General features: G+C 34.9%; 1 long non-coding RNA gene across 1 annotated transcript in view; it reads left to right on the top strand.

Annotated features, from left to right (window-relative positions):
• The first annotated feature begins 849 nt into the window (after positions 1-849).
• The window catches only part of LOC108533648 (uncharacterized), a 26,910-nt gene continuing 2,521 nt past the window's right edge, over positions 850-25,238 (top strand). The window contains exons 1-2 of the long non-coding RNA XR_001886783.1: positions 850-919; positions 3,402-3,602. This is a non-coding gene — a long non-coding RNA (uncharacterized LOC108533648). The remainder of the gene's footprint in view (positions 920-3,401; positions 3,603-25,238) is intronic.

Raw genomic sequence — 25,238 nt, 5'->3', positions numbered from 1 at the left:
GTGGCACATATACACCATGGAATACTATGCAGCCATAAAAAAGGATGAGTTTGCGTCCTTTGTAGGGACATGGATGCAGCTGGAAACCATCATTCTTAGCAAACTATCACAAGAACAGAAAACCAAACACCGCATGTTCTCACTCATAGGTGGGAACTGAACTATGAGATCACCTGGACTCGGGAAGGGGAACATCACACACCAGGGCCTATCATTGGGAGGGGGGAAGGGGGAGGGATTGCATTAGGAGTTATACCTGATATAAATGACTAATTGATGGGTGCTGACGAGTTGATGGGTGCAGCACACCAACATGGCACAAGTATACATATGTAACAAACCTGCACGTTATGCACATGTACCCTAGAACTTACAGTATAATAAAAAATAAATAAATGATAAATAAAATAAAATAAAGAAATATTGACAATCTGTGATGATCTGCTTTTGTATCACCTAATGAAATACAGTTAATCTATCTGTGGAGTTTGCCTCAAAATTGGAATTGCTAAACATTTATGATAATATTACAGATGTCATTGTCTAAAAATATGTAGATATGAAAATTTTATCACAAAATTTGATTGTATACATTTCCTTCAACCTGATTTTTTCAATATTTTTAGTAGTAATTTTAGCCAGATTAAATTAGAACACAATATAAATTACTCTTTATGTATTTACAAATTTCACCAGATATTTCATGCATTTCTATGTCCCATTTTATTCGAATCAATAATAATATAATGTATGGTCAATTTTCTCCCTAAATTGAATATATTTCTCTGCAGTTTTCTCCAGAGGGATTTGCAGAGATAAGCTGCTATGAAATTACCTCTCCCATGCCCTCCTCAGTACTAAGGCTGAGGTACCTGTCTACATCAAAATATGATTAGTACAAATCAGATGACTTAGCCAGGTGATTCTTTACACTATCCCTTTTTATGAGTTGAATTGTCCTTTTCCCCAAATTCATATATTGAGTTTCTAACATTCAACTTCTCATTTAAAGATAAGATTTTTTAAAAGGTGATTAAAGTAAAGTGAGGTCACTGATGTGGGCCTAATCCAATAGAACTGGCATTCTTAGAATAAAAAAAGATTATGACACAAACAGAAGAAAGACCATGTAAAGGCACAAGGAGAAGACAGCCATTTACAAGCCAAGAAGAGAGGTCTCTGAAGAAACCAACCCTGCTGACACTTTGCTCTTGGACTTCTGGCCTCTAGATCTATGAAGAAGTAAATTTTTGTTGTTCAAGCAACCTGAATTGGTTTACTTTCAAATGGCAGCCCCAGCAAACTGATAGGTCCGCAGAGTTCTTTCTTTCCACAGTGTAAAAATTTTAAATTCATTTTTTCAGAAAGCATTACTTCCACCTCAATTTTGAGTTCCAATAAACAAAACTTAAACATCAAATGGTGATAAACACTATAAACTTGCATCTAATACATGATAAACTAATATTAGCAATAACTTTTTTTTTATTATACTTTAAGTTCTAGGGTACATGTGAACAACGTGCAGGTTTGTTACGTGTGTACACATGTGCCATATTGGTGCGCTGCACCCATCAACTCGTCAGCACCCATCAACTCGTCATTTACATCAGATATAACTCCCAATGCCATCCCTCCCCCCTCCCCCCTCCCCACAATACGCCCCGGTGTGTGATGTTCCCCTTCCCATCCAGTGGTTCAATCAGTTAGCGCGCGGTACTTATAAGCAATAACTTTTATTAGCTGGGCCAATGGCTTACTCTTTCTTCACCATTAAAGTGTCCCTACTATATCTTCTTTTCTCCTGTTTTCTTCAAAGCCAGACAAACTGGCTCCACTTTCCAGCAAAACAGTGGGTCCATCTGTCAGTAGAGTACAAAAAAACAGAAAATCCCATACCTCTGACTGTATTAATCCATAGCTACATGCAATTTTCACAGTCAATCTCAGTGTGCACATGTAACAACTCACATCTCACTTGCACTTATATCTATAAATCATGGTGTCAGGGGAAGCAGGCACGAGTAAACCAAGACAGATGAAGATATATACTCACACACAAATTAACATTCAAAAATAACTTTTTGATTACATAGTTCATAATTTGTAAAATTCTTTACTCAGTTTTGATTGTAAAACATAGGGATATCTCAAATAAATTGAGATCTCTAATTAAATTTCTTAAGTCAGTATTTTAAAATACATTATATTAACTGTATAGGAAGTAAAATAGAAGTATTTAATATTTATTCATTCATTCTCCTATTAATTTGTCATATTTTCAAAACAAAGTTATTGAGCACCTAATCTCTGCTTTGCATTAGTAAACAAAAATAGTTAAGTCAAGGAATTATCATTGGGTTGGTCTTAGAGAAAAGCAAAAGAAGTGTAGTCCTTGGTCAGGTAACTCTCTGATGTAAAATGTATTTTCTGCCTGTGTGTTTATCACTCTGTCTGTGTGTGTATTACCCTAACTGATTGTAGCCATAACATTAGGTAACATGTATAAAATACTTAGGAAAGTTCCTGGCACAAATTAAGTATTTGATAAACTAAGATGGTTAACTCATTAGCATATATAAATTCCACTTTCTACATCCATGAGAAAAAGAAAAATATATCTATTTGATACGGGTGTTGTCGGGATTGAATGAGATAATGCATGTAGCCCAAATTTTATATATGCAGTTTAATTAATACTAACCCCACCCCCTAAAAAACTGCATATGATATGAGCATAGGATGATTTCCACAAATTATGTTAACATTAACTGAAAAATTATTCATTTAATTCTCCTTTGCAATTGATAAACTCTGAAGTCTCAAATATACTTTGAATATAAACAACACTGACTTATCAAGCTTTCTGATTATCCTATGGGATGAGATCTCTATCTAATCCTTTAGAAAAGTGAAACTTTGAAAAAGTGTCTAGTTAGTGGTGAAATGGTATTTTGACAAGACAAATTATTTCTTTTTTTGAGGTAAATTTTAATGCTGAATCAGTAGATTTATTGCACTGATTTTTTATGAGTAAAATTATTACATTCAAACTCATGCACAGAGTATTTTACTGAATGACATTCTGCAGTAAGACCTGTCATGAATATTGCTGAGAGACACAGAGTATAAATCCTACTTGAAACTTAAATTATAAAACTCTCAAGGATCTTCTCAAATGGCATTCAATAAATCCATGCTATGTCATTGGAAGGGAAATATTTCTAAAGCATATTACACTGATTGTCACTGTTAAATACTTTTTTGTTTGTGTGTATGTGCAAGGGTTGCTTTAAAACTAATTTCAGAATAAATGAAAACCAGCACAAAGAAGGCTAATCATGAAATTACTTTTACCTTAAAAGTTTTCATAGTTTTTTTCTCTTTTTTTTTTTCTCAAGTTGGCTGACTACGGATGTTGGATGCTAGCTCTCCTCAGAAAGATCAAAGTTACAGGCGGATGACCATGATTTAAATGGAAATCTGAGGGAATGGAGCAAGGACCTGTTGGAACATCCATGGGAACAACCTGGGGCACAAAAAAGGAAAGCAGCAAGAGACTGGCAAAGATTGTCTCCCTAGAAACCTGGACCATGAAAAGGGTAAGTCATGGCTTCTCTTGTCTCCTCACCTGTGTGACAATCTGATCTCCAAAGTGTTGAGGAGCCCCTCTGCCCTCACAATCCAGACAAGGATGTTAGTGGTGATGGGACCTTGCTAAGGACAATAAATTGGGTTGTCAGTTCGTGCAGGTATACCCATAATCCCCTGAGACACAAATTGAAATGGCAGGTGCCACACTGGTTGTACATGTACTGTAGGTCACTCTTCTCCCCAGGGGACTTCAGCCCTTAGGTCGCCACATCACCAGATACCTCACAAACATAGCCCATGATCTGCTCTGACTTTGACAACCATATGGTGCCGGCAGATCCCTGAGGAGCTGTGGGTTCCTTAAAGATCTAGCCCTCAGTGTGGGCTGCCTTTAGGGAAGAGGGGAGCACAGCCCTCCAATCTGCCCTTGGGACAAAGGAAACATGGACATGGAGTCAATTGATGAAGGGGGTGGAATTGACTGCTGGAAATAGAAAACGAGAAAGAGGTTATCTCCTGTTGCCCCCATCCACTGTTGCAGACACAACAGAGTGAAGGGTTGGACCCATCTCCTTCTCATTACAAAAGGCAGTACTATCCTGACCATTAAGGGCAGACAAATCACAGAGCTGTCTGTCTGCTCTGGACTGGGGGAAGAGGCTTAGCCCTTAAACCTATTTTGTAGTAGCCACCAGAAGGGAATTTCTTTGGTTCTTCGTCACAGATAGGAGGCAAAGGACAATGATTATTTGAACTAAAGGTCACAAACCCTGCAACAGGGCCCTGATATGAAAGCAGAGCATGTTCCTACTTGCCCAGGATAAGCAGCTAGTGCAGTGCCTCAAACCTGCCCCCAAGATCTCAGCATACCCCAATATGCTGATTACCTCCTTCTCCTATTAGGGTAGGTTTCTCCATTCATTAACAGGGTCCTGGAGAGTGGGTGGCTTTTACTCTTAAGTGACACCTACTTCATGGAATACTGAACTGTACCACCAATAAAAATCTGCTGTCAGAAGGGCCCAGTGCTAGTGAATGAGATAAGCTTTATGAGACCTGTGCAGTCTCAGCCCTGTAGAAGATAGTGCATCAGCTTATATGTCCAATACATCACTACAACAAGCAGCATGTGAGAAAACCACAACAGAGAGGGTATCTACAACCAAGAAACCTATATAGAGACGTGGCCGGCCCCCTGAAAGCACCCAAAAATGAAGCCAAATAATCGTACTTAATACACACCACAGTCATATCCTCAAGGGAAAAAAGAATAAAATGTAGAAAATTCCATTCAAATGATAGCAAATAAAAAAAAAAGCAACTGTTGCTTCAGGTGAGAAGGAATCAGTGTGAGGACACTAGCAGAACAAAAAACCTGAGTGTTGACACCTCTGAAGGAAGACACCAATTCTTCAACAAAGGATCCTAACAGAAATGAAAATTCTAAAATGACAGATAAAGAATCCAATAGGAAGTGCAATGAGATTCAAGAAAAAATTGAAAATCAAAGCAAAGAATCCAGAAAAATGATTCAGGATATAAAAGACGAGATTGCTATATTTAATGGAAAAACAAGTAGAAATTCTGGAATTGAAAATTTACTAAAGAAATTTCAAAATATAGTTGGAAGCTTTATTAATAGACTAGACCAACCAGAAGAAAATTTTCAGAGTTTGAAGATCAGTTTTTTGAATTAACCTAGTCAGACAAAATAAAGAAAAAAATTGTTTTAATTAAACTAAGCTGTAGAGAAATATGGGATTACCTAAGTTGACCAAAGCTATGACCAAAGCTTATAAAGCATTCTTGAGGGAGAAGAAAAAGTAAGCAAATTGAAAAAAAACTATATTTGAGAGAATAATTCAGGAAAATTGCCCTAGTATTCCCAGAAAGGTAGACACCCAGATACAAGAAATTTAGAGAACACTTGTAAGATAATGTACAAGAAAAACTTCACCAAGACATATGATCATCTGACTATTCAAAGTCAACACTAAAGAAAAAATCTTAAAGGCAGCTAGATAAAAGGGTCAAATCACCTATAAAGGTACACCTATCAAGCTAACAGTGGATTTCCCAGCAGAAACCTTACATACCAAAAGAGATTGTGAGCCTACTTTTATACTCCTTAAAAATATAATGCCAACCAAAATTTTATATCCTGCCAAACTAAGCTTAATAAATAAATGAGTAATAAAGTCATTGCCATACAGGGAAATGCTAAGGGCAATTGTCACAACTAGACTGGTGCTACAAAAAATGCTCAAAGTAGTTCTAAATATGGAAATGAAAAGATGAACTTGCTACAACAAAGCGCTTATAAATACGAAGTACACATATCCTATAAAACAAATACACTATTGAGACTACAAAGCAACTACCTAAAAACACTATGACAGGAACAAAACTTCACGTGTCAATATTAACTTTGAATGTAAATGGCCTAAATGTTTCACTTAAAAGATACAGACTGGCAAATTGGATAAAAATAAAAACCCAACCATCTGCTGCCCTCAAAGGACCCCTAATGAATAATGACACCCACAAGCTCAAAGTAAGAGAAAAATATGTTATGCAAATGGAAAACCAAAAAGACCAGGCATTTTTATTTTTTACTGTATAAAACAGACTTTAAATCAACAACAGTAAAACAAAACACAACAAATCAAAGAAGGGTATTATATAATGATAGAAGGGTTAATTCAGCAAGAACATAAAACTATCTTAAATATATACACAACCATCACCAGAGCACACAGATTTATTAAAGAACCACTACTAGACCTAAGAAAAAGTGATAGATAACTATATACTATAGTGTGGGAATTCAACACCCCAGTGACAACACTAAACAGATCATTGAAGTAGAAAACTAACAAAGAAACTCTGGAGATAAATTAAACTCTTGACCAAATTGACCTAATATATAGCTATAGAACATTCCACTCACCAACTGCAGAATATACATTTTTCTCATCTATGCATGAAACATTCTCCAAAATTGACCATCTACTTGGTCACAAAGCAAGTCTCAATAAATTCAAAAGAATCAAAATCATATCGAATATTTTCTTAGACAACAGTGTGGAAAAGTAGAAATCAATACAAAGAGGAACTCTCAAAACTACACAAGGACATGGAAAATAAACAGGTTGCTCCTGACTGATTTTTGGGTGAATAACAAAATTGGGCAGAAATCAGAAAAAAATTTGAAACAAATGAAAATATATACACAGCATAGACACAGTAACCTCCAGGATACAGCAAAAGCAATGTTAAGAGGAATGTGCATAGTGCTAAATGTCTATATTAAGAAGCTGGAAAGATTCACATTAACACAAAAAAAAGTAACATTGCACTTCAAGGAACTAGAGAAACAAGAACAAACCAAAGCCAAAGGTAGCATAGGAAAATAAATAACAAAGATCAGGGCAGAACTTAATGAAATGGGACCAAATAAATCATACGATATATCATCAAAATGTAAAGTTGGTTTTTTGAAAAGGTAGATGGAATTGGGTGTTCTGAAAGATGAGATGTAGTCAGCCAACAAGAAGACTTGGAGAAGAATCTCTCAGGTAGAGGGAGAACAAATGTAAAAGTCTTGAGGTGGGCATTCATGAGCGACTATGAAGGAAGAAACAGGAACCAGCATGCATAAGAAGAAACAAAATTGATGGACCACTGCCTAGAAGAACAAAAGAGAGAATATTTTAATAAGCTCCACCAGAAATGATACCCATGATGTTACAACTGATACCACAGACATATATGTAAGACTATCATTGAACACTATGTTCACTAACTAGAAAACCGGGAGAAAAAGGATAAATTGCTAGATAACACCTCCCACGATTGAATCAGGAAGAAATTTAAATCCTGAACATAACAATAATGAGCTATGAAGTTGAGTCAGTAATAACAAATCTACTCACTAAAAGAGCCCTGTATTGGATGGACTCATACCTGACTTCTACCAGCTATGCAAGAAAGGTTTAGTACCCATCTTACTGCAAGGGTTCAAAAAAATTGACAAAGAGAGACTTCCTGATACCAAAAATCTGGCAAGGACCCAAGAAAAAAAAAGAGGAAACCTCAGGCAGAAATCCCACATGAACAACCTCCAAAAATTTTCAACAAAATACTAGCAAACTGAATCCAGCAGCACTTCAAAAACATAATTCATCATAATCAAATGTGTTTTATTCTGGGGTTGCAGGGGTGTTTTAATACAGATTAATAAATCTGATTCATCACTAAACAGAATTAAAAACAAAACCATATGATTATCTTAATAGACACAGAAAAAGCATTTAATAAAATCCAACATCCTTTCATGATAAAACCTTCAATAAACTAGGCATTGAAGAAATATAACTCAAAATAATAAAAGCCATACATGACAAACCCACAGCCAGTATCACATTTAATGGGAAAATGTCAAAAGCATTTTTTCTAAGAATTGGAACAAGACAAAAATGTCCAGTCTCACCACTCCTCTTCAACATAGTACTGGAAGTATTAACCAGAGCAATCAGGCAAGAGGTAAAAATAAAAGGCATCCAAATTGGAAACGAGGAAGTCAAATTATCTCTGTTTACTGATTACTAGATCTACCTAGAAAACTTTACAAATTCTTCCAAAAGCCTCCCAGACCTGATGAATAATTTCAGTAAACTTTCAGAAAACAAAATTAATGCACAGAAATCAGCTGTATTTATATATACCAAAAATGCTCAAGCTGAGAACCATATCAAGAATACAATCCCATTTAAAGAGCCACAATAAAAATTCCAAGCAATTCATTTAACCAAGGAGGTGAAAAACCTCTACATGGAAAACTACAAACACTGATTTAAAAAATTGTAAATGACACAGACAAATGGAAAAACATCCCATGCTCATGGATAGGAAGAATCAATATTATTAAAATAAATATATTGTTCAAAACAATCTAAAAATTCAAATCTATTACTATCTAATTCCAATGCCATTGTCATTTCCAAATTAGTACTGAACACAGATGCATGACTGCCCTTCTTAATCTGAGTCATTTACCAGTAATACTGTCATTCCTTTTACTTTCCCCTTATGCATTTTTTAAGCTTTAAATAAGACAAATTAATCCTGCTTTCCCTAAAAGCCATTATATGCAATATACTCGTGTATTTAGAATGATTATCCCGAGGAATTCCACCTGTTTTGTCTTCTAGTGACATTTTAAAACTCACTCTGAGTGTATCTTCTTGAGATTCTTTTACCCACCACAATTATTTCTCCACTCACTTGATTAAAAAAAAATAGAGAAAGTTAAGGGCTTAATATATTACAGCCTTAACATATGTAATATATTACATTACTTAATATATTACAGGCTTCATATATGAATGCACTCCCACTACTGGATTCCTACCTCTTACATTGTCATCTGTGCCCTTAGTATTTTGTGCAGACCCATGAAACTGTACTCTTTATTATCAGCACCAGAGTTTTAATTGCCAAAAGGCAAATAGTCTAATTTGCTTGTTCCACAGCATATTAGTCCATTTTCATGCATCTGATAATGACATACCTGAGACTGGGAAGAAAAAGAGATTTAATGAACATACAGTTCCACATGGCTGGAGAGGCCTCATATGGTGGAAGGCAAGGAGGAGCAAGTCACGTCTTACATGGATGATGGCAGGCAAAGAGAGAGAACTTGTGCAGATCTCAGGAGACTTACTCACTATCATAAGAAAGACCTGCCCCGATGATTCAATTACCTCCCACTGGGTCCCTCCCAGTACATGTGGGAATTGTGGGAATCACAATTCAAGATGAGATTTTTGTGGAGATACAGCCAAACTATATCACTCAGTGTAACACAAAAGAAAATGAATAAGTACAGAAGAAAATAAATGGCAAAATGTATAAAGGGAAAATGCTATGCTAATAATCTATCTATATCAACTTCATTGAATTAAATTTCTATGGAATAAATTATCTTTCCTAAGTACACAGCTTAGTGAGATTGACAAATGTGTGCAGTCAAGTTATCATGACCACAATCAAGATTTAGAATATTTTCATCATCTTAAAAACTTCCCTCATGCCCCTTTGTCATCAATATCTGTAGCCTCTTTTGATCCCAAATGCTACTTTGTTTAACGTGATTATAGTTTGGTCTTTTCTAGGATTTCATATTAAGGAGAATATACAGTATATCATCTTTTTGGGCTTGGCTTATTTTACTTAGCACAATGTTTTTGAGATTCATCTGTGTTGTGGTGTGTATTAGTAGTTTGTTTCATTTAACTGTTTAGTAGTGTTCCTTTGTATGGATATATCAAAGTTTACTTATCTACTCACCAGTTTTAGACAGTTATGAATAATACTGCTCTGAAATAAAGACCAGTCTTTGTGTGGGCATATATTTTTATTTCTCCTGAGTAGATAACTAGGAGGGAAACTGGTGGTTGTATGTTAAGTATGCATTTACCTTAAAAAAACTATCAAACCAAAAAACATACAAATAACCAAAAGGTATATTAAAAGATGCTAAACATCACCAATCATTAGAGAAATGCAACCCAAAACCATCCTGAGATATCTCCTCACATGTTTTAGCATAACTGTTATCAAAGACACAAAAGATAACAAGTGTTGGGAATGTGGAGAAAATGGTACGATGGTATACTTGTGCTTCAGTGTTAGTGGATATATATTCATAATTATATCCTCCTGCTGAATTGACCCCTTTATCATTTTATAGTGACCTATTTGTCTCTTCTTATACTTTTTATCTTGAGATTTATTTTGTCTAAAATAAGCATAGCTACTCCTACTACTTTTTTTTTTCCATTGGCATGGAATGGTTCTCAATTTTTTTTATTTTCAGTCTATGCTTGTCTTTATAGCTGAAGTGTGGTCATTGTAAGCAAGAGATCACTTGGTCTTGCTCTGTGTGTTTTTTTTTTTTTTCATTCGGCCGCTCAATGTCTTTTGATTTGATAATTTAGTCCATTTTTACTAATCGCTATTATTGATGAGTAGGGACTTACTCCTGCCATTTTGTTACTTGTTTTCTGGTTGTTTTGTAATCTTCCCTCCCTCCCTCCCTCCCTTCCTTCCTTCGTTCCTTCCTTCCTTCCTTCCTTCATTCCTTCTTTCCTGTCTTCCTTTTATGTTTGTATTTTTTCTTTCCTGTCTTCCTTTTAGTGAAGGCATTTTTCTCTGCTGGTGTGTTTTAACTTCTGACTTTTTATTTTTGGTGTATCTATTGCATGTTTTTAGATTTGAAACTTTCACTTATCTTATAGCCCATTATTTTAAAATGATGCCAACTTAATAGTGATTGCACAAACAAATTACCATGTAAGCAAAGAGAAAACTAATAAAACCTCTACACTTTAAGTTTGTCTCCTCATTTTTTATATTTTTGTTGTTTTTATTTATATCTTACTATGCTGTCTATGCATTGGAAATTGTAGTTATTATTTTTAATCAATTCATCTTTTCATCTTTCTACTTAAGATAGGAGTAATTTAAATACCACATTTACATTTTTAGAATATTCTGTGTTTTCTGTGTACTCACTATTCACAGATAGTTTTGCACCTTCAGAAGATTTCTTATTGCTCATTCACCTCTTTTTCTCCAGATTGAAGAAGTCTCTTTAGCATTTTTTTGTAGTACAGATCTGGTGTTGATCAAATCTCTTAGCTTTTATTTGTTTGGGAAAGTGTTTATTTCACCTTCACATTTTAAGGATATTTTTCCCAGATACACAAATTCTAGGGTAAAAGTTTTTTCCTTCAGAATTTTATGTCATTTCTCTCTCTCCTGGCCTGTAAGGTTTTCACTGAAAAGTCTGCTGTAAGTTGTATCGAAGCCCCATTTTATGTTATTTGTTTCTTTTCCCTTGCTGCTTTGAGGATCCATCCTTCAGCCTTTGGGGATTTGATTATTAAATCAAAATTAGTTTAGTTAGTTAGTTTTCTTTGTGTTACATTTGCTAGCTGTTCTTTAACCTTGTTGGACTTGAACACTGTTATTTTTCTCTAGGTTTGAGAAGTTCTCTGTTACGTCCCTTTGAATATAAGTTTTAGCCCTTGTTGTCTACCTCCTCTTTAAGGCCAATAACTCTTATATTTGCCCCTTTGAGGCCATTTTCTAGATCTTCCAGGTGTGCTTTATTCCATTGTATTACTTTTTGTTTTATCTTCTCGGACTGTGTATTTTCGTATGGTTTATCTTCAAGCTCACTGATTTCTTCTACTTGATCAATTCTCCTGTTAAGAGAATCTGATGCATTCTTCATCATGTCAGTTGCATTTTCTTTCTTTTTTAAGTTTCTTTTCTGTTTGAGAAATTGTCTTACTGTCTCACTCAGGCTGGAGTGCAGTGGCATGATCATGGCTTATTGCAGCCTCTACCTCTCAGGCTCAAGTGATCCTCCCAGCTCAGCCTCCCAAGTAGCTGGGACTACAGGCATGTACTACCATGCCTGGCTAATTTTTTCTTTTCTTTTTTTTCTTTTTCTTTTCTTTTTTTTTCTTTTTATAGAGTTAGAGCTTCACCATGTTACCCAGGTTGTTCTCAAACTGCTGTGCTCAAGCAATTCTCCTGCCTTGGGCTCCAAAGTGTTGGAATTACAGGCATGAGACACTGTGCCTGGCCGTCAACTGCATTTTCAACTCCAGAATTTTTGTTTGGTTCTTTCTAATTATTTCAATCTCTTTATAACATTTTTCTAATAGAATTCTGAATTACTTATCTGTGTTATCTTGAATTTCTTTAAAGTTCCTCAGCACACCTATTTTGAATTCTCTCTCTGAAAGGTCACGCATTTCTGCTTCTCCAAGATTGGTCCCTGGTACCTTATTTATTTCATTTGGTGAGGTCATGTTTTCCTGGATAGTCTTGATGCTTGTGGATGTTTGTTGGTATGTAGGCATTGAAAAGCTAGGTATTTATTCTAGTCTTTGCAGTCTGGGCTTGTAGGCTTCCCAGGTATTTGAAGGAACTTGGGGGTTGTGATCTCAGTTTTTGGTCACTGCAGCCTTACCTGCATTAGGGGATACCCCACAGTAGGTAATGCTGTGGTTCTTGCAGATTGTAGAGGTACTGCCTTGGTGGCCTTGGATAAGATCCAGAAGAATTCCCTTGATTACCAGACAGAGACTCTTGTTCTCTTTCCTACTTTCTCCCAAACAGAGTTTCTGTGAGCTGAGCTTCCTGGAGATGGGGGAGGGTTGACACAACCACCTCAGTGGTCAGCACCACTGGAACTGCACTCTGTCAGACCTGAAGCCCGCACAGAATTGAATTTCACACCAAGCCCACTATAACTACTACCTGGCCACTGCCTATGTTTGCTTAAGGTCCTAGGGCTATATAATCAGCAGGCTCTATCATCAGCCAGTCTTATTCCTTTCTCTTGAAGAGAAGGCACTATAGGCAGGTTCAGAGATGCCGTCTGGGAGCAAGGGCCTGGAGTCAGAAACCTAAGAAATCTACCTGGTATTCTATTCTAGCGCATCTGAGCCGGCACCAAAACCACAAGACAAAGTCCTTCCCACTCTTCCCTCTCCTTTCCCCAGGCAGAGGAGGGTTTTCCATGTCCAACCACCACAGGCCGTCGAGGAGGCCTGCCAGGGTACTGTTAATATTCACATAAGGCCCAAAGACTCTTCAGTCAGCTTGTAGTCAGGAAGTGATAAATCCCGCTAGGACTGGGTTCTTCCCTTCAGGACAGTGGGTTCCCTTCTGGCTGATGGTGTATCTAGAAATGCTCTCCAGAAGCTAGGGCCTGGGGTGTGGACTTCGCAGCTCTGCTTTGTGCCCTATTCTAGTGTGGCTGAGCTGCTCTTCAAGTTGCAAGACAAAATCCTCCTTAATTTTATTTCACCTTTCCTCAAGCAGAAGGAAGGAGTGTCCTTTGCAGCTGTGAGCTGTGGTGCCTTGGGTTGAGGAAGGGGTGGCACAAGCACTCCCTTGACCACCCTTGCTGTGTCTCACTAGGTCATGTGACTCCCAAGTCCGCAGGGGCCAAGCACAACACAGCACTAGGACATGCCTAGGACGTTGCAGTCTGTGTGGCCTAGACTCCCTTTCAAGTTTATTTAGGGCCCCAGACTAATTTAGCCCATGGTGGCCAGCATTGCTGATATTTAAGTTCTGACTACTGGGATGAGCAATTCCCCTCTGGATAGGGCTGTTCTAAATGTTCCCTCCATGGGCATCAGCTGAGTTCTGCCCAGTGTTGGCAGCACTGTATTCCCATGCAAAGTCCCACAAGTGCACAGAATTTCTGTCAGCACCATGTGGTCACTACCAAGGGATGGGGAAAGGGTGATGTCAGCAATTCAAGACTGTCTTTCCTACCCTTTTCAGTACCTCTTTAAGCAATATGAAGTTACACCCAGGTACTGTGATTGCTTACCTGATTTTTGGTTCTCATGAAAGAATTTTTTTGTGTAGATAGATGTTAAATTTGGTGTTCTTGTGGGGAGGAAAATTGATGGAGGCTTCTATTCAGCCATTGCATTAGTCTGTTCCCACACTGCTATAAAGACATATCTGAGACTAAGTAATTTATAAAGAAAAGAGGTTTAACTGACTCACAGTTCTGCATGGCTGGGGAGGCCTTAGGAAGCTTATAATCCTGGTGGAAGGTGAAGGGGAAACAAGGCAAGTCTTACATGGCATAGGAAAGAGAGAGCGAAGGGGGAAGTACTACACTTTTAAAGTATCAGATCTTGTCAGAACTCACTATCATGAGAATGGCAATGGAGAAATCTGCCCTCGTGATCTAATCACCACCCACCCTGCCCTTCCTATAACACATGGGGATTACAATTTGAGATGAAATTTGGATGGGGGCACAGGGCCAAACCATATCAACCATCTTACTCTGCCTCTTGCCTCCACTTCTTAGTTTTCAAATGTGTTCTCTGTGTTTTCTGAAGCCACATCATCTGGTTTTCTTTCTGATCTGCTGGCCCCTTCTTAGTCTTTTTTAATGTGTTTTGTTCTTTTTTGTGAATTACAGTGTTGGGGTATCCTTAACTTCAGTCTTAATCTCTGCCTCTCTATCCACATTCCTTCACTATCGGAAAATAGCTTAGTTTTTCGTAACATTTGTACATTGACAACTCACACATTTCAGCAGCCAGGTCTGACTCATAATTTAAGTGGAAGATATTTTTAGCAGTCTCTTGATACCACCACTTAAATAACCACTCTGTATCTCAAACTTTACATATTCGAAGAAAAATTTTGGTTTCTACCCTTGAAATGCTGTTATTTTCCCAACGTTGTCCCCCCAATAATTACATAATACTTTACTACATATTAGATCAAAAATTTATTAATTATCCCTGATATTTTTTCACCTTCACCTCTCTCACAGATTGAATTCATTAGCAATTTCTTACAGCTTAAAATCCAGAAAACACGCTAAATTCATGCACTTCTCTTCATTTCATACTACTGTCCTTGTTTATATCATTTCCAAAGTACTTCATCTGCTGCATAAACTATTTCAGTGCCTTCTGACAGATCTTACTGTTCCCACTTCCACCATCCTAATCTATTCTTCATTCAGAGACATCATTATCTTCTAAAGTATCATAATTATTTCATAATTACCCCAATTAATTTGAGAAACTTCAAAGAAAAGTGACTTGAATCATGAATTATTTTCCTATTTAATTTTCCATTCCAATGAATCTCAACAAGAAAAGTCAGTAATAAAATACTTGTCCTATAATAGGTAATCTCAAAAATTAATTTTAATAATATCAAGTTGATGCATTCCTATCACAAAAGACCATAAGGAAATATTTGGAAATTCATATTCTCTTAAGCTATTTTATTAAGTATAGCATATAATGTTATTTTCTTTTGATTTGTGATGACAATGTTTGAACACCAGAAATCATGATTCAGTTGAAAATTTTCTTTTCAATAAATAGTTATCCATGTATTGCACAAAATGTTATAGCATGACTTTGGCAGAAATCCCTTGGAAACATATCAGAGATATATCTCACTTTTCCAAAGATAAAACAATTACATAAAACAATTGTTTTATTTTAATGGTATGGTTTATTAGAGTTAGAATTTTTATATTACCATGGTGTGAAAATGTTGTTTTTACTTTATCCAAGACGTCAGAGTGTTTCATGAAATTGAATCAATAATGTGTGAACTGTGATAGCTATGTAAAACTAGTTCTTGGGCTACTAAGGACCATTCTTCTGTCCTTTCAAAAGGTAAACTACTTCATTGTATATGCCAGGTTTTATCAAAGTTCTTTGCTCCGTTTATAACTTTAGCAGAATTATATTTAAAAGAGTATTTTGCCTGAATCTTACCTTCATCCCTAGAAAAATCAGCACATGGGTGCTCATGTACTCTACCTGTTTTTTAGAGATAATAAATGTGAGGTGCAACAATTTGCATCTAATATTAGAAAGCACACTCCAGACCACTGGACCACAGCATCTTCATGGATGTAAAAGAACTTGACTCTTCACAGGTTTTCATCTCCTCTTTGGGAAACATTTGCCTAAACAGAGCCTCCAGGATACTTGTTACTTCCAGCCCAATACAATTACAATTAGTAAAATATCACCAATTCAATAGTACAATATTCTGTGGAATGCAAGATAATAATGCGCCCAACAGCCTAATTTATGGTAAAGAGCAGGAGAATAAATATTGTCCTGGGGCAATACAGAGAATATGCATTGTCCTGTAAAGACAAACAGATTTTTATTGTTTTTGTTGATGGGGACTGAAGAGAATACATGTGCTAGATCAATAACAATATTACAAATGATAAAGGTTATGTTGATCTGCTCCAGTAAACACACAACATCCAGCATGGTGGTTTAGGATTATCATAGCCCATTGTCATCTGCCACAATCCATCTGGTTTTCAAAAGGGAGGCGAGACAACCTATTTTTAAAGTCTTTTAATAAGTTAACTTGCATTAACTTCTTCAACTTTTTCCAGAATGTGATTTTTTTGAAAAAATTGCTATTTATTCTAGTGGTACAGTCCTTCTTGGAACCATTAAAATTAGGCTGCTTTGTAGCCCTGTCAGATCCTGGGCTAAATTTCAGTGCAGTCTTTTCTGTGGCTGTAAGAGACAATATATTACAGTCTGCCTAAAATCCATGGATAAGAACTACTGACTTTTCACAGTATGAAATGAGTTGCCCAGTGGCTTTTCTAAGCCCATATTGTCATTTTGCAAAAATTTCAATGTCATTTCAATTGTCATTACATTTCGATTCAAAATTACTGACGTCACAGTATGAAATAAGTTGCCCAATGGCTTTTTCATTTTGCAAAAATTTCAATGTCATTTACAGAAGCCAACCATCTCCAAAATCCGTATAATTATCATTGCCATCATACAAGTCAACTGCAACAACCACTGCTCTTTCCAACACCTCAGCTTCTGCCTGCACCCTCTGCCAATTAAACATGTTAAAGCCTCGGTAGTTTTATTGCCACTTTATGATAGAGATTATCACCATCTCACCTCTAAAAGCCAATGGTGTCCATATTACTATCAGTCCGTTGAATTATTCTGCTCCCAAGTCCTATTGAAAGTAACTATTGCTTAAGGCGAATTTATTAACAACTGTCTAACTGGTGTTCTTAGAAAGAAAAACGTATTTTCTCCTAAACCCATTGTCCAAAACTTACTCCTTTGAAGCGCTAACTGTGCATCAGGGTGCTGAACAGAACCAGGGAATTTTAGAGTTTAGGAGGCAGAAGATATGACATGTGCAAGGCAAAGAACTGTGGGGTTTATACACATAGGCGGAGATCACCTAGAGTTGAAATATATATCAGTTACTGAAGTGAAAACAAAATTGCTGAGGATCTCATGGACAGAAGCCAAGAGATCTAAGGTGACCCATTAAAAGTTTTCTGATACATTTACTACTCAACAGATTTTAAAATCTCAATCAATCACGATCAAGATAAGTGAAAAGAAATATACATCTGGAAATAGTGAAGTAAAAAAGCAAAACACAGATAAAAAAGAAAAGATCAGAAAGACACCCTGAGAGATAAGGCTAACGGCCATGGAAGGAACAGCCACTAAAAGGACAATTCAATTTCACGGCAGCATGAAATGTTAAATGAGAATGAAATCCCATCGCCAATATCTTCAGAGGAGTGAAATGCCCAGCTTCAATTTTAGACATGTAAAAGATCTTTTAAAAATGAAAATACTTTTAGATCAAGCTTAGGGTATTTGCATTATGGTATCTTCAAAAAGGAAATTCTAAGAGATGCTATTTCAGAACACAGAGAAATATTTTAAAATGGAAGATTTTAGATAGAATAGAAAGAGAGAGAACAAAAATATAGATGTGTTCAAGAATCCAAAGAAATATTGAAGGTAAAATAAAGTTAGATTGTCGTATGTAAACTGAAAAGCAAGACTAAAATATAAAGCAACAATAGCGTATCAGAAGGGGTTGAAAGACAATTTCCTTGTATTATTATATAAAGACAAAAGTCCTTCTACTATTTTACAGATATTGATTAGTTTTAGGCCTTACTAAGTTAATTATTTATACTGTAGTTCTTGAGATAACCATTCAAACTAGAAGTGTTCATTATTCCAAACCAGGAGGAGAAAAATATTAAAATAAAATAAAATTAGTTCACAAGAATGCAAAGAAAAGAAGAAACAGGAAAATAGAACACATAAATGAGTTAGTAGGATAAACTCAAATATGTTAAAAAATGATAATTATCAGTAACACAACTAGTATTTCTAGCAAGCTTATATTATATATACTCTTCTTCCAAGCAGGGCTTAGATGCTCCCTTTGGAGACTGATACTAAATTTCATGTGTAAGTCACATTTAAAACTCAATTGTTTTCCAGTGTTACATAGCAAAATCACTTTTGCCAGCAAACACGTTCAGTTCTTTCATCTACAGCTGCCTTTCAGTTATATCCACGAAAAAATATACATCTTTAAAAGTGTTTGCCAAACTTGTGTATTGAAAATCACACTATACTTTAAATTCAGCATTGTTATTAGACAAAAATAACACACATCTGGATGTGCAAGAACTGGAAGTTAAGCATGCATTTAGTTCAATGGTCTAAATAATAATTTTATCACATACTTGGAATAAAGTAATCTTATACTATCTGAAGGAAGAGCAAACTGGTAATATCTTCTAGAATGTGATCAGAAAATATGTATAAAAGCCTTTAAAATGTTCATGCCCTTTGACTTTGCAATCCTTTTATTAGGATTCTACCCCAGTATGATAGAGTTACAAACAAACATTTGTAAAGAATACTATATTATAATATTCAAGAAGCTTTGAAAACTAATCATTCATAAATATCTCACACAAGTTGTATTACATAAGCACCATTAAAATCATGTAAAATTATATCACATTTTAAAAATATGTAATTATTTAAGTTATAAAACATGCTCCAGTGAAGCACCCAGATATATAAAGCAACTATTATTAGAGCTAAAGAGAGAAATAGGCCCCAATACACTATTTATTGGAGACTTCAACACTCCACTTTCAGCTATGGAAAGATCTTCCAGACAGAAAATCAACAAAGAAACATTGGACTTAATCTGCATTATAGGCCAAATGGATCTAATAGGCATTTAAAGAATATTTCATCCAATAGCTACAGAGTATACAATGTTTTCCTCATCACATGTATCATCCCTAAGTATGGGTGTTAATATGTTAGGTCATGAAACAAGTCTTAAAACATTCAGAAAAACAGAAATAGCATCAAGCATCTTCTCTGACCCCAATGGAATAAAACTAGAAATTAATTACAAGAGGAGGAATTTTGGAAACCATAAAAATACATGGAAATCAAACAATATGCTTCTGAATAATCAGTGGGTCAATGAAGAAATCAAGAAAAAATTGAAAAAATTTATTGCAACAAATAATAATGAAAACATACTAAAACCTTTGAATTTCTGTAGTTTCTGTTCTAATGTGATACGGCAAAAGCAATACTAAGAGGAAAGTTTATAGCTGTAAATGTCTACATCAAAAAAGAGAAAAAGCATCAAATAAGCAATCTAATGATGCATCTTAAAGAACTACAAAAGCAACAACAAACCAGCCCAAAATTAGTAGAAGAAAAGAAATAATAAAGATCAGAGCAGAAATAAATTAATTTGAGATGAAGAAGACAATGCAAAAGATCAATGACATAAAAAGTTGCTCTTTTGAAAAGATAAACAAAACTGAAAAACCTTTAGCTAGACTAAGAAAAAAAGAGAGAAAATACAAAGAAATAAAATTAGAAATGAAAGAGGAGACATTACAACTGATACTACAGGAAATCAAAGGATCATTGTGGCTACTCTTAGTAACTATATGTCAATAAATTGGAAAATCTAGAAGAAATGGACAGATTCTTAGATACATACTACCTAGAAAGATTGAACCAGGAAGAACTTGAAAACCTGAATAGACCAGTAACAAGTAATGAGATGGAAGCTGTAATAAAAATTCTGCTATTAAAGAAAACCCTGGGATCTGATGTCTTCACTGCTGAATTCTAGCAAACAAAGAACTAATACCAATCCTACTCAAGTTATTCTGAAAGATAGAGGAGGAGGAAATACTTACAAACTCATGCTACGAGGCCAGTATTACCCTGCTACCAAAAGCAAAGGCACATCGTAAAAAAGAAAACTACAGGAAAGTATCTCTGATGAATATTGATGTAAAAATCTTCAACAAAATATTAACAAAGTAAATTCAATAATGCATTACAAAGATCATTTATCATGACCAAGTGGGATTTTCCCTGGAATACAAACATGGTTCAACATACACAAATCAATTAATATTCTACATCATATCAACAGAATGAATGATAAAAATCATGCAATCATTTCAGTTGATGCCAAAAAAGCATCTAATAAAATTCAGCATTTTCTTCCTAGTAGAAGAAAAGATCAGAGTATGATAAAAAAAAATCCTTAAAAAATTGGGTATAAAAGGAGCATACGTCAAAATAATAAAAGCCATATATTACAGATCAACAACTAGTATTATGCTGAATGAGGAAAAATCGAGAGCCTTTCACCTAAGATCTGGAAAACAACAAGGATGCCCACTTTCCCTACTGTTATTTCACATAGTACTGGAAGTTCTAGCTAGAGCAATCAGACAAAAGAAAGAAAGAAAGGACATCCAAAGTGGATGGAAGACATCAAATTATCCTTGTTTGCAGATGACATAATCTTATATTTGAAAAAACCTAAAGACTCCATACAAAATCTGTTAGAACTGAAAAACAAATGTAATAAAGTTGTAGAATGCAAAATTAGCATGCAATAATTCAGAAATTCTATATGCCAATAGTGAGCAATTTGAAAAAAGAAATAAGAAAGTAATTCTGTTTATAATAACCACAAATAAAATTTAATATCTGGGAATTAATTTAATCAAACACATAAAAACTCTCTATAATGAAAACTATAAAACACTGATGAAATAAATTGAAAAGGATTCCCCAAAACTGATAAATTTTATATGTTCATGGATTGGAATAATCAATATTATTAAAATGTCCATACTACTCAAAGCAATCTACAGATTCAATGCAATCCCTATCAAAATATCAATGACATTCTTTAAAGGAATAGAAAAAAATTCCTAAAATTTAGATAGCCAAAGCTATTTTGAGAGGGAAAAAAACCTGGAGGAATCACATTACCTGACTTCAAATTATACTACAGAGCTATAGTAATCAAAACAGCATGGTACTGGCATAAAAAGAGACACAGAGGCTGATGAAACAGAATAGAGAACCCAGAAACAAATCCACACACTCACAGTAAACTCATGTTTGACAAAGATGCCAAGAACCTATGCTGAAGGAAACACAGCATCTTCATTAAATGGTGCTAGAAAAACTGGATATCAATATGCAAAAGAATGAAACTAGATCCTTATCTCTTGCCATATAGAAATGTGAAATTAAAATGGATTAAATACTTAAATTTAAAACCTCAAACTATGAAACTACTACAAGAAAACTTTGAGGACAATCCCCAGGACATTGATCTGGGCAAAATTTCTTGAGTAATACCGCACAAGCACAGGCAATCAAAGCAAAAACTGACAAATGGAATTACATCAAGTGAAAAAGCTTTTGCATAGCAGAGGAAACAATCAACAAAGTGAAGAGACAACAGACAGAATGGGAGATATATCTGCAAACCACCCATCTGACAAATAATTAAGAACCAGACATATAAGGAGTTCAAACAATTCCATAGGAAAAAGGTACTAATTAGATTTTTAAAAGGGGCAAAAGAATTGAATGGACATTTCTCAAAGGAAGACATACAAATTGCAAACAGGCATATTAAGAGGTATTAAACATCATTGATCATCAAAGAAAAGCCAATCAAAACTACAATGAGATATATTTTCTCCCCAGTTAAAATGGCTTATATCCAAAAGGCAGGCAATAGCAAATGCTGGCAAAGATGTGAAGAAAAGTGAATCTTTGTACACTGTTGGTGGAAATGTAAGTTAGTACAACCACTATGGAGAACAGTTTGGGTATTACTGAAAAAACTAAAAATACAGCTAGCATATGATTCAGCAATCCCACTGCTGAGTACATACCCAAAGAAAGAAAGTCAGTTGATTGAAGAGATATCTGCACTCCCTTGTTTGTTGCAGCATTGTTCACAATAGCTAAGATTTGGAAGCAACCTAAATGTCCATCAACAGATTAATGGATAAATAAAATGTGGTACATATACACAACGGAGCACTATTCAGTCATTTAAAAAAAAAAAAAAAAAGACTAAGATCTGTCATTTGCAACAACATGAATGGAACTGGAGGTCATTGTGTTAAGTGAAAGAAGCCAGGCACAGAAAGACAATCTCCACACATTCTCATTGATTTGTAGTAGCTAAAAATTAAAACAATTGAACTCATCAAGATAGAGAGTAGAAGGATGGTTACCAGAGGCTCGGAAGAGAGGGACAAGGGGGTGAGGATGGTTAATGGGTATAAGAAAATAGTTAGAAAGAATGACTAAGACTTTGTGTTTACTAGCACAACATTGTTACTGTGGTCAATAATAATTTTATTGTATATTTTAAAATAACTGAAAGAGTATAATTGGATTATTTGTAACACAAAGGATAAGTGCTTGAGGTAATGGATATTCCATTTATCCAGATGTGATTATTATGCATTGCATGTCTGTATCAAAATATCTTATTTACCCCATAAATATATATGCTTATGATGTACACATAAAATTAAAAATAATAAAATAGATAAAACTTTTTTTAAAATGAAATTCATTTTGGGAAAGGAAAAGGTAATGATTTATCTCTACTTATAAATAAGATGGCCTTCTATATATAAAATACTAAGAAATACACATACAAGCATAAGCAAACACGCCCACAGCTGATTATGTCTAATATGACTAATAAATTCAGTAAGACAGCAGAATACATAATTAGCATACAAAAACAATAGTAATTCTCTATACTAATAGTGAAGAATATAAAAATTATGTGAAGAAAACAACTCCATTTCCTATAGCATCAAAAAATAAATAAAACAGAGAAATAGATTTAGCAAAAGAAATTCAAGAGTCGTGCACTGAAAATTACAAAATATTGTTGAAGGTGAGACAATATCTGAACAAACATAAAACAATTCCATGTTCAGTGATTGGTCAACTTAATATCATTAAAATTGAAATACTCCACAAACTAATCATATTGTGGATTCAAACAATCCCAAAGAAATTCTCATTTTTTATGTCTGTGGAATGTTAGAAGCTAATACTAAATTTTGTACGGAAATGTAAAGGATGCAGAATATTTTAAACAATCTTTAAAATTAGAAAAAATTAGAAGATATTTCTCCTAATATCATAACTTAGTAAAACATTTTCAGTAATAAGGACTATATGTTACTAGAGCAGAAGAGATATTTACATCAATGGAAAAGAAATGGCATCAAAAAATAAACCATTATGTTCATAGTAAAAGTATTTTTGACAAGGGTACCAAGGTAACTCAAGTGGGAGAGTAAAAGTCTTTTAACCATGTGGCTGAAATAATTGGTTATCCATGCAAAAAAAAAAAAAAAAAATGAAGTTGGACTCCTACCTCACACTATGTATAAAAATGAACTTAAAACTGACCATTGACCTAAATGTGAGAGATAAAACTATACAAATTAAAAGAAAACATAGAAGTAAATCTGTGAGCTTGGGTTATACAATGATTTTCTGTGTATGACATCCAAATACAAGTAACCAAAGAAAATATATAAATACTTTGGATTTCATCACAATCATTTGCAACAACATGGAAAAACATGGAAGACATTATGCTAATTGAACTAAGCTAGGCACAGATTGACAGATTCCACATGAGCTCATTTAAATGTGGAATTTAAAAATGTTGATGTCATAGAAGTAGAGAGTAAAACCGTGGTCACCAGAGGTTGAGGTTGTTGGCAGGGATTGAGTGACTAGATGATGTAGATCCATGGATACGTAATTGCAGTTAGAAGAAATAAGTTCAAGAGATGTGTTGCACAAGGTGGCTGTATGGTGACTAAAGTTAATGATGATATATTGTGTTCTTGAAAAATGCATAGACAGTGGATGTTAAGCATTATTATCCCAAAACTATAACTAGCTAAGGCAAAACATTATTAATTAGCTAGATTAAACTATTATATAATATATACATACTTTAAACTGTCATGTTGTACATGACAAATACATAACAAAATTTTGCATTTTAAGAACACCATCTGGAAAGTGAAAATACTGCCCACTTAGAATCCCAAAATAGAAGCAACTTAAATATGCATCAACTGAAGAAAGGATTAACATATGTTGCATATCCATATGCACTGTAGTATACCACAAATGTTATTTGGATATAAAAAGGAATGAAATACTGATACATATGACAACATGGTTGTACCTGAAGAACATTATGCTAAGTAAAAGAAACCAATCACAAAAGACCACGTACTATATGATACCATTTATTGTAAAATCTAGACTAGGCTAATCCATTGAGACAGAAAGAACACTACTGGCTGCCTATGACTGGAGAAGTGGGGACTGAAGAGTAATTCATAATGAGTATGGGGTTTCCTTCTGTAGTGATGAAATTATACTAAAATTAGGTAGTGATGATGGTTGTGTAACTGAATATACTGAAAAAAAAGATGAAATGTATACTTCAAACTGATGAATAAAAAAGACAAAACAACAGGTGCTGGAGAGGATGTGGAGAAATAGGAACACTTTTACACTGTTGGTGGGATTGTAAACTCGTTCAACCATTATGGAAAACAGTATGGCGATTCCTCAAGGATCTAGAACTAGATGTACCATATGACCCAGCCATCCCACTACTGGGTATATACCCAAAGGATTATAAATCATGCTGCTATAAAGACACATGCACACGTATGTTTATTGCGGCACTATTCACAATAGCAAAGACTTGGAATCAACCCAAATGTCCATCTGTGACAGACTGGATTAAGAAAATGTGGCACATATACACCATGGAATACTATGCAGCCATAAAAAAGC

This window comes from Rhinopithecus bieti, unplaced genomic scaffold, assembly GCF_001698545.2.
Source record: "Rhinopithecus bieti isolate Rb0 unplaced genomic scaffold, ASM169854v2 scaffold_10775, whole genome shotgun sequence".
Taxonomy (NCBI): Eukaryota; Metazoa; Chordata; class Mammalia; order Primates; family Cercopithecidae; genus Rhinopithecus; species Rhinopithecus bieti.
This window is presented reverse-complemented; position numbering and strand designations above follow the sequence as displayed.